Genomic DNA, 11,811 nt, shown 5'->3' with positions numbered 1-11,811 from the left:
TATATGGTGTTCTATACTGTATGTAATGATATGTCTATGTCTTCTATATGGTGTTCTATACTGTATGTAATGATATGTCTATGTCTTCTAGATGGTATTCTATACTGTATGTAATGATATGTCTATGTCTTCTATATGGTGTTCTATACTGTATGTAATGATATGTCTATGTCTTCTATATGGTGATCTATACTGTATGTAATGATATGTCTATGTCTTCTAGATGGTGTTCTATACTGTATGTAATGATATGTCTATGTCTTCTATATGGTGTTCTATACTGTATGTAATGATATGTCTATGTCTTCTATATGGTGTTCTATACTGTATGAATTCTGAGGATTTAAAATATGAATCTATAATCATGCTTCCCTTTCAATGTCAATGTGTATTTGTAACATTCTAACCCTGTTTACAATAGTGCTTTGACGAAGAAGCTTTCTCCAAAACGTGTCAGCAAGTAATATCACTGAAGGGAATTAATCTGCCGTCCTGCACCTTATTTTACAAACAGTGAGCAGGAGAGGGTGGTGACCTGGGGGATCTGAGGTACTGGAATGCATCAAAATATATATATCCTTTATAATAAAGCATTGCATTCATATCATCACATTTGGGTAGTGGCATAGAGCAGTAGAGTACAGGCACTTCCAGAAGTTGGACACATGGGGGACATTTTTAGTAGCATAATGGCCGAGAAAATGTTGGCCTTTTAGAAACGCATTTCATGCAATTCTATGTCATTTTACATGACGAGACTTTGGTAGAGTATTTGTTAATACCACACAAATGATGGAAATGGCAGGCTACACTGACAAACTGAGAATCACAGATTTAAAAAAAACGACCTTGTCTTGAATCCATCAATAGCCGAGGCCTAGGTGTGTGGAGACACATATTGTAGGCTACAATATGAGGAGGAAATTATAGTCCTAAAAATGCTTTCCAGTTTCACCGACTCACTCAATGATGCACAGCTCCCTCACTGGTGATGGCCGATGCACTCGTGCCAAAAGTCTACCTACCTCCTCTCTCTCTTTTGTAAAACAATATTTGGAAGTTGATCAAATATTCTGGTGGCCTCCAGCATAGTCTAAATAAATGATGAAGTGCAACGCTTGAGAGATGAGAGTTCAGGCTCCTGTCTATCAGAGCAGAGAGGGAGAGAGATCACAGAAAGTCAATGTCATTGTCACGACTTCGGCCGATGCTGCCTCTCCTCCTTGTTCGGGCAGGCTTCGGCGTTCGTCGTCACCGGCTTACTAACCACTGCCGCCCCAATCATCATCACAATTGTCTTGTCTTGTCAATCACACACACCTGGTTCCTATCCCCTAATTAGTCAGTGTATAAGTGTTCCCTCTACCCCCTTGTCCTTGTGGGGGATTGTTAATTGTGAGAGTAGTGTAGCTCGGTGGAGCTACTCATAACATTGTGTTGCCAGGGTAGATTTCCCCCCCTGTGCCTATGTATTATTGGATTCCGTTACAGTGTATTTGCCAGGGATGTTAGTTTGCCCTGTGCCTGTTTCGTTGATCGCTATTGGAGCGCATTTGTGTGTCAACGAAGGAATAAACTCTGTATTCGGTGATTAACCTCCTGCACTTTGACTCCTTCCACCACACTCATCACAGTCATTCTAGTTATGTGAGAGATACAGGCGTGCTTCTCACACAGCCACCTTCAGGCGTCGGCCACGCGTTTGTCTCCAACATATACTATGCCCACATATTCTAGTGTAGCTGTGGGGCTTACAAGTCAGAATTTCTTACAGCCTAATTTTCAATACAACAATGTACAGCAACATTTTTAGGTGTCACTGCAGAACACCCTCCATATGCATATGAACACATACTCAGCGGTGGGGCTTACAAGATTCACATTTCATATACTCAGCGGTGGGGCTTACAAGACTCACATTTCATATACTTTAAGACATCACTGTAGGACAAACATATCACAATCATTTGATATCAGAATATACTTCAAATAAAATAAATCAATGTAGGCTACAGCAGAACACATATTATAGTATATAGGCCTCCTGCCTATCTGATAATATGAAGCGCATATTCAGATTAACTTCACAGTACAGAACAAGTTTGTAAAGTTTTCCAGAACCTCCCACAACACGGCCATTTCCTGGTGTGTCTTCTCCTCCCTATTTCTTGTTTTGCTCCTGGTGTCTGTGACACATCTGGGTCCTTTAGCAATCCATGACCTCACATAGGGGACTGGGTTGAATTTGGTCAGGGGTGGGCCAACAAGGTTCAGAAAGAGTAGCCCTGATATGGTGGAGGTATGCAGAGAGGCGCGGGTTGAGGTGCAAATCAGATTCATTTGAGAAAATCCCCGCTGGCCTTCTGCACTGGAGATGGGGATGGTGCTGACCACCATCAACATCTCTTTAAGTCCATCTGCAGATGAGGATGGTGCTGACCACCATCAACATCTCTTTAAGTCCATCTGGAGATGGCGATGGTGCTGACCTCCATCAACATCTCTTTAAGTCCATATTTAAGTCCATCAACATCTCTTTAAGTCCATCTGGATATGGGGATGGTGCTGACCTCCATCAACATCTCTTTAAGTCCATCTGGAAAGTCTCCTTTATCATTACCATCAGTGTCCCTGTACTGCCTGTAGGCCCGTATGACCGTACGTGGACTGTCAATGCCAAACCTCTGGCAGAGAGATTCTATCACTGTTTCTCCATACAGTGCTCCTGCATCCTCTGGCCAGTATTGAGCATAAAGCACCTTCAGCTCCTCTATGAACTGGCTGTATCCTGTATTGTCCACTGGTGACTGCCCTGTGTGCAGTAATAACACCCTCACTTCCCTGGTGACTGCCCTGTGTGCAGTAATAACACCCTCACTTCCCTGGTGACTGCCCTGTGTGCAGTAATTACACCCTCACTTCCCTGGTGACTGCCCTGTGTGCAGTAATAACACCCTCACTTCCCTGGTGACTGCCCTGTGTGCAGTAATTACACCCTCACTTCCCTGGTGACTGCCCTGTGTGCAGTAATAACACCCTCACTTCCCTGGTGACTGCCCTGTGTGTCCCTCTTTTGGAGCTCGAGTGACAATTCAGATATGTGTGATGCACTTCAACAACTAAGACCTAGATTGTTAACAAACGCATGCGAGGATATCCGCATGGCAAGGCCACTATAGCTCTGACGGGTCACGCCGTCGCGGGAGGCATCCTCAGATCATCATTATTTTGTCCGTAAAGGTTAATGAGCCATATTTGTTTATGGTCCAATAACATATTTAAAATAATAAGACCAGTTTAAATGTGGACAAATGAGCCCCAGAGTGTGAACATTAATGCTAGTGTGATGATGATGCTGTCAGTACAGCATAGTGTTGTGAGTTTCAGAGTTGGTCATTAGTCCTCATAGGGGATGGTTTCATTCTATGGAGTAGCAGTGGTCTTCATGACATTGTGCATGTTTTAGATCAAATCCATTGCAGTCAACTGCACAGACTCACTCATCTACAAATCCCCTTGCATCTTAAATAATGACTCACTAAGGGGGCTTTCACACTAAATTGGTTTGGAGCTGGGGGGGTTTTTCGAACTTGTTTGGACTGGTGTGAACACTATACGCACTCGGGAGCACACCAAACAATGCACCTAGGTTGGCTCAAAAGGAGTGGTCTCGTTCCGTTTCCATTCATACCCCTTGGTGCTGTAGTACCGTGGTGTGATTTGCTGCAGGTGTCAACGCAGTCCGGACCAAACACAGGAAAAGATCCAAGCATACAGTATTATTGGTTGTTTGACTGTGAGCATTTGATCAAATGCACGCATTATAATATCTTGATATCTCTGAAACATGTTGTGAATAGCAGTACATTTATGAGCGCATCTGTAAGGGGCTTAATACAGTTGTATTCCAGACACTAGGTGGCAGCCCACGGGGATTAAAGAAGAAAACTTAAAGTGGACTGGGGGAGAGGAAGAAAAACTAACAACAAATGCTGTTACAGTATCTCACAAAAGTGAGTCCACCCCTCACATTTTTGTAAATATTTGAGTATATCTTTTCATGTGACAACACTGAAGAAACGGCACTTTGCTACAATGTAAAGTAGTGAGTGTACAGCTTGTATAACAATGTACATTTGCTGTCCCCTCAAAATAACACAACACACAGCTATTAATGTCTAAACCGCTGGCAACAAAAGTGAGTACACCCCAATGTGAAAATGTCCAAATTGGGCCAAATTAGCCATTTTCCCTCCCCGGTGTCATGTGACTCGTTAGTGTTACAAGGTCTCAGGTGTGAATGGGGAGCAGGTGTGTTACATTTGGTGTCATCGCTCTCACACTCCCTCATACTGGTCAATGGAAGTTCAACATGGCACCTCATGGCAAAGAACTCTCTGAGGATCTGAAAAAAAGAATTGTTGCTCTACATAAAGATGGCCTGGGCTATAAGAAGATTGCCAAGACCCTGAAACTGAGCTGCAGCACGGTGGCCAAGACCATACAGCGGTTTAACAGGACAGGTTCCACTCAGAACAGACCTCGCCATGGTCGACCAAAGAAGTTGAGTGCACGTGCTCAGCGTCATATCCAGAGGTTGTCTTTGGGAAATAGACGTATGAGTGCTGCCAGCATTGCTGCAGAGGTTGAAGGGGTGGGGGGTCAGCCTGTCAATGCTCAGACCATACGCCGCACACTGCATCAAATTGGTCTGCATGGCTGTCGTCCCAGAAGGAAGCCTCTTCTAAAGATGATGCACAAGAAAGCCCGCAAACAGTTTGCTGACAAGCAGACTAAGGACATGGATTACTGGAACCATGTCCTGTGGTCTGATGAGACCAAGATGAACTTATTTGGTTCAGATGGTGTCAAGCATGTGTGGCGGCAACCAGGTGAGGAGTACAAAGACAAGTGTGTCTTGCCTACAGTCAAGCATGGTGGTGGGAGTGTCATGGTCTGGGGCTGCATGAGTGCTGCCGGCACTGGGCAGCTACAGTTCATTGAGGGAACCATGAATGCCAACATGTAGTATGACATACTGAAGCAGAGCATGATCCCCTCCCTTCGGCGACTGGGCTGCAGGGCAGTATTCCAACATGATAACTACCCCAAACACACCTCCAAGACGACCACTGCCTTGCTAAAGAAGCTGAGGGTAAAGGTGATGGACTGGCCAAGCATGTCTCCAGACCTAAACCCTATTGAGCATCTGTGGGGCATCCTCAAACGGAAGGTGGAGGAGTGCAAGTTCTCTAACATCCACCAGCTCTGTGATGTCGTCATGGAGGAGTGGAAGAGGACTCCAGTGGCAATCTGCAAAGTTCTGGTGAACTCCATGCCCAATATGGTTAAGGCAGTGCTGGGAAATGATGGTGGCCACACAAAATATTGACACTTTGGGCCCAATTTGGACATTTTCAAATAGCGGTGTACTCACTTTTGTTGCCAGCGGTTTAGACATTAATGGCTGTGTGTTGTGTTATTTTGAACGAACAGCACATTTACACTGTTATACAAGCTGTACACTCACTACTTTACATTGTAGCAAAGTGTCATTTCTTCAGTGTTGTCACATGAAAAGATGTACTCAAATATTTACAAAAATGTGAGGGGTGTACTCACTTTTGTGAGATACTGTACATCGTACTGACATTATGAAAATTAAAGTAAACAGTACCTTTCGCGTTGGAATTTATAGAGAAAGAAAAACAAACAAAAATGTAGAGCCATAGTAAAGCCCAGTATGGACTATCAATAAGGATACTGTATGTAGAACCATAGTAAAGCCCAGTATGGACTATCAATACAGGCACTGTATGTAGAACCATAGTAAAGCCCAGTATGGACTATCAATACAGGCACTGAAAGGAGAGAGAGAGAGAGAGCGAGAGAGCGAGAGCGCGCGCGAGAGAGAGAGCTCAAAGACATTGCTCCTGCATTTTTAACAAAAAATATAGATTTAGAGTTAGATAAAGTAGGATTTTTTGGCAGGGACATATACAGGATGCTACCCTCCACAACATAACCTTCATTCCAAACCAAAACTCCAAACCTACAACCTGATTTTGGACGGGATTACCTGGAAAGCTTTCTACTACCAAGGATTACTATTCTCAAACTATACAGCAAATGCTCTGGAAAACAAACAGAAACCTGAACACACCATCCAACCTGGAACTGAGTGAATAATGTTTAGTATGAAGCTATTTTTCACTTTCAAAAACCAAGAAGAAAAATTCATTACAATGATATATTTTATATTATATTATAAGGACTGAATTCTAAGGCTACCAAGCTTAAGCTTGCTACAAAGAGATACAATTTCAATTAGCACTGACGTGTGAAGTGAGAGGTGTCAAAGCCCTTGAGCCCAACAATGGCAGGAGAGTCATACAGTCTACCCCAACTAAATGGAGAGGCCTTAGAAGCACCCCCCCACTGTTCAGAGGTCATTAAAATACAGTACCCTCTGAATGTAAAAAATGACAAGACACGAAAAGAGTACAAATTGAAACTTCTTTTGGGGAAGCACGAGACACTTTTTGCTGATTTGTATAAAAATGGGAACATAAGCAACCTTATCTTCCACACAGACCATCCCCTGGCATGGCACAGTGCTATACTAGCACACTACCCCTCTGTTAAGAGGGGGGGTGTTAGCGACGGGTGGAAACTCAGGATACTGGACAACGAGGACTCTGAGTCGTCTAATATTAATCTCTATAAATCTGGAACCGTTTTGGTTCAAGGCAACACCAAACAGTTCCAGCTGGACTTTCACCTAATCAAAGAAATAGCTCAGCAGGAGAAGTCCCTTGAGAAAGATACCCCTACCCCGAGCGGGTCAGACCAGACCTCTTCATTAAATAACCCCACAGAGCAACCCCAAGCAGAAACTCAACTTCCCAGCACAGAGTACTACTCCCTCATTGAAATGAAGGATAAATTCACCCAGCTGGAGGTAAGGCAGGTGGAGCTGGAACAGCAGGTGAACACACTCCAGTCAGCACAGACCCAGACAACAGTCCAGCACAACAACACCCCCTTAACTAGACCTGGAGAGCTGCAGGTAGAGAGAGACATGTCTGCACTCTGGACTGTGGTGAGACAACATCAACAGGAGAAAGAGCAGGAGCAGAACAGAGCACTAGAGGAGAGGATCAGAGTGCTGGAGGAGAAGGTGAGAACGATGACGGGTGACATAGAACAACCCATTAGAGAGCTGGCCACCTCAGATCCTGTCCAAAGTCTCGACACCGCAGCAGAACAGTACACCCTAGACCCTGACCATAGCCTCGACATCACACCCAGACAAACAAATGAAGAACCCCAAGCCCTGGGAACCCCAACCCCTCTGAGCAACCCCCCAGTCAGACACCCTGATAGCCCTCATGACGACCCCCCCACACCCACTGAGGACATACACAAGCCACAGATTGTACTCCTTATGGACTCAAACGGGAAATACATACAAGAAAATAAACTTTTTCCAAAACACAGTGTCTAAACTCTGGTGTCCAAATACCCAGCGCGCACTAGACCTTCTGTCTAAGGACCGACTAGGATCACCCAGCCACATAATAATACACACAGGCACAAACGACCTGAGAACACAGCAGGAAAGGGTGGCCACATCACTCAAGGGCGTGATAGAAAAAGCTTCTTCTACTTTCCCCAACGCACAAGTGGTTATCTCAACCCTGTTACCACGAAAAGACTTCCACCCTGCTACCATACAGCGGGTAAACGCAAGTATTTCCCGTGACTGTTCATCAAAACCAAATGTCTTCCTGGCCCACCACTCCACCCTGGACGTGAACAGCCTTTACGACCAGGTCCACCTATACAAGGCAGCAGTGCCCACCTTCGCCCGGACCCTAAAGGATATCGCCCTCAACCGCAGACCCAACACCTCACACAGGAGCAACAGATCAACAGACACCCCGCCCAGACCAGCGAGACACTCTCCCAGACCTGCGGGACCCCCCCCAGGACCTACACATAGAGGACCCCCGCAGAGAGGACCTACATCCAGACCACAGCACCATCAACCACATCTACACCCCCACACCAACCAATTAACTCCCCCCCAAGTCAACCATGCCCACACCCCATTTAGGCCCCCTCAGATCAGACCTATGCCCCTCCTACCCACCCCAAGCCCCCCACTCCCACAAAGAGGGCCTCAACATGAAAGTCACACATACTCCCAGGCCGTGAGCAGGCAAACAGGCCCAACACCCACTCTTACACTAGCCCAAGCCAATGGCATGTACCAGATGCTCAGCAGGCTCTGCTCACAATTACTGGCCTGAGGCCAAACCACACAACCAACAACATTAGACACTTTATGGAACACAAAGCCTTCACTATTTCATCCTGGAATATCCAAGGCCTGAGGTCATCTGCCTTTGGCCTAAAGAGCAGGAATCTGGACTTCACCAAAGAAATCGGAAATACAGACATTGTCATCCTACAAGAAACATGGTATAGAGGAGACGGACCCACTGGTTGCCCTCTAGGTTACAGAGAGCTGGTAGTCCCATCCACCAAACTACCAGGTGTGAAACAGGGAAGGGACTCAGGGGGTATGCTAATTTGGTATAGAGCAGACCTAATTAATCAAAACAGGAACATTTTACATTTGGTTTGAAATTCAAAAGGAAATTATCTCAACTGAGAAAAATGTCCTCCTGTGTGCTACCTATATCCCCCCACTAGAATCCCCATACTTTAATGAAGACAGTTTCTCCATCCTGGAGGGGGAAATCAATCATTTCCAGACCCAGGGACATGTACTAGTCTGTGGCAACCTAAATGCCAGAACTGGACAAGAACCTGACACCCTCAGCACACAGGGGGACAAACACCTACCTGGAGGTGACAGCATTCCCTCCCCCATATGCCTCCCTAGGCACAACTACGACAACATAACCAACAAAAACGGGTCACGACTCCTGCAGCTCTGTCGCACACTGGGTATGTACATAGTCAATGGTAGGCTTCGAGGGGACTCCTATGGTAGGTACACCTATAGCTCATCTCTTGGCAGTAGTACTGTAGACTACTTTATCACTGACCTCAACCCAGAGTCTCTCAGAGCGTTCACAGTCAGCCCACTGACACCCCTATCAGACCACAGCAAAATCACAGTCTACTTGAACAGAGCAATACTCAATCATGAGGCATCAAAGCCAAAGGAACTGAATAATATTAAGAAATGCTATAGATGGAAGGAAAGTAGTGTTGAAACCTACCAAAAAACAATTAGGAAACAACAAATTCAATCCATTCTAGACAACTTCCTGGACAAAACGTTCCACTGTAATAGTGAAGGTGTAAACTTGGCAGTAGAAAACCTAAACAGTATATTTGACCTCTCAGCTTCCCTATCAAATCTAAAAATCTCTAACAGAAAACCAAAGAAAAGTAATAACAGTGATAAATGGTTTGATGAAGAATGCAAAAACCTAAGAAAGAAATTGAGAAACCTATCCAACCAAAAACATAGAGACCCAGAAAACCTGAGCCTACGCCTTCACTATGGTGAATCACTAAAACAATACAGAAATACACTACGGAAAAAGAAGGAACAGCATGTCAGAAATCAGCTCAATGTAATTGAAGAATCCATAGACTCTAACCACTTCTGGGAAAATTGGAAAACACTAAACAAACAACAACACGAAGAGCTATCTATCCAAAACGGAGATGTATGGGTAAACCACTTCTCCAATCTTTTTGGCCCTATAACAGAGAACAAACAGCAAAAAAATATACATGATCAAATGCAAATCTTAGAATCAACTATTAAAGACTACCAGAACCCACTGGATTCTCCAATTACATTGAATGAACTACAGGACAAAATACAAACCCTCCAACCCAAAAAGTCCTGTGGTGTTGATGGTATCCTCAATGAAATGATAAAATATACAGACCACAAATTTCAATTAGCTATACTTAAACTCTTTAACATCATCCTTAGCTCTGGCATCTTCCCCAATATCTGGAACCAAGGACTGATCACCCCAATCCACAAAAGTGGAGACAAATTTGACCCCAATAACTACCGTGGGATATGCATCAACAGCAACCTTGGGAAAATCCTCTGCATTATCATTAACAGCAGACTAGTTCATTTCCTCAGTGAAAACAATGTACTGAGCAAATGTCAAATTGGCTTTTTACCAAATTATCGTACGACAGACCACGTATTCACCCTGCACACGCTAATTGATAAACAAACAAACCAAAACAAAGGCAAAGTCTTCTCATGCTTTGTTGATTTCAAAAAAGCTTTTGACTCAATTTGGCATGAGGGTCTGCTATACAAATTGATGGAAAGTGGGGTTGGGGGAAAAATATACGACATTATAAAATCCATGTACACAAACAACAAGTGTGCGGTTAAAATTGGCAAAAAACACATTTCTTTCCACAGGGCCGTGGGGTGAGACAGGGATGCAGTTTAAGCCCCACCCTCGTCAACATATATATCAACGAATTGGCGAGGGCACTAGAACAGTCTGCAGCACCCGGCCTCACCCTACTAGAATCTGAAGTCAAATGTCTTCTGTTTGCTGACGACCTGGTGCTTCTGTCACCAACCAAGGAGGGCCTACAGCAGCACCTAGATCTTCTGCACAGATTCTGTCAGACCTGGGCCCTGACAGTAAATCTCAGTAAGACAAAAATAATGGTGTTCCAAAAAAGGTCCAGTTGCCAGGACCACAAATACAAATTCCATCTAGACACCGTTGCCCTAGAGCACACAAAAAACTATACATGCCTAAACATCAGCGCCACAGGTAACTTCCACAAAGCTGTGAACGATCTGAGAGACAAGGCAAGAAGGGCCTTCTATGCCATCAAAAGGAACATAACATTTGACATACCAATTAGGATCTGGCAAAAAATACTTGAATCAGTTATAGAACCCATTGCCCTTTATGGTTGTGAGGTCTGGGGTCCGCTCACCAACCAAGAATTCACAAAATGGGACAAACACCAAATTGAGACTCTGCATGCAGAATTCTGCAAAAACATCCTACGTGTACAACGTAAAACACCAAATAATGCATGCAGAGCAGAATTAGGCCAATACCCGCTAATTATCAAAATCCAGAAAAGAGCCGTTAAATTCTATAACCACTTAAAAGGAAGCGATTCCCAAACCTTCCATAACAAAGCCATCACCTACAGAGAGATGAACTTGGAGAAGAGTCCCCTAAGTAAGCTTGTCCTGGGGCTCTGTTCACAAACAGACCCCACACAGCCCCAGGACAACAACAACAACAACACAACTAGACCCAACCAAATCATGAGAAAACAAAAAGAGAATTACTTGACACATTGGAAAGAACAAACAAAAAAACAGAGCAAACTAGAATGCTATTTGGCCCTAAACAGAGAGTACACAGTGGCAGAATACCTGACCACTGTGACTGACCCAAACTTAAGGAAAGCTTTGACTATGTACAGACTCAGTGAGCATAGCCTTGCTATTGAGAAAGGCCGCCGTAGGCAGACCTGGCTCTCAAGAGAAGACAGGCTATGTGCACACTGCCCACAAAATGAGGTGGAAACTGAGCTGCACTTCCTAACCTCCTGCCAAATGTATGACCATATTAGAGACACATATTTCCCTCAGATTACAGCGATCCACAAAGAATTCGAAAACAAACCCAATTTTGATAAACTCCCTTATCTACTGGGTGAAAAACCACAGTGTGCCATCACAGCTGCAAGATTTGTGACCTGTTGCCACAAGAAAAGGGCAACCAGTGAAGAACAAACACCATTGTAAAT

This window comes from Coregonus lavaretus, assembly GCF_964263955.1.
Source record: "Coregonus lavaretus genome assembly, chromosome: 21".
NCBI classification, from domain to species: Eukaryota; Metazoa; Chordata; class Actinopteri; order Salmoniformes; family Salmonidae; genus Coregonus; species Coregonus lavaretus.
The sequence above is the reverse complement of the archived record's forward strand: the minus strand, read 5'-3'. Positions refer to the sequence as shown.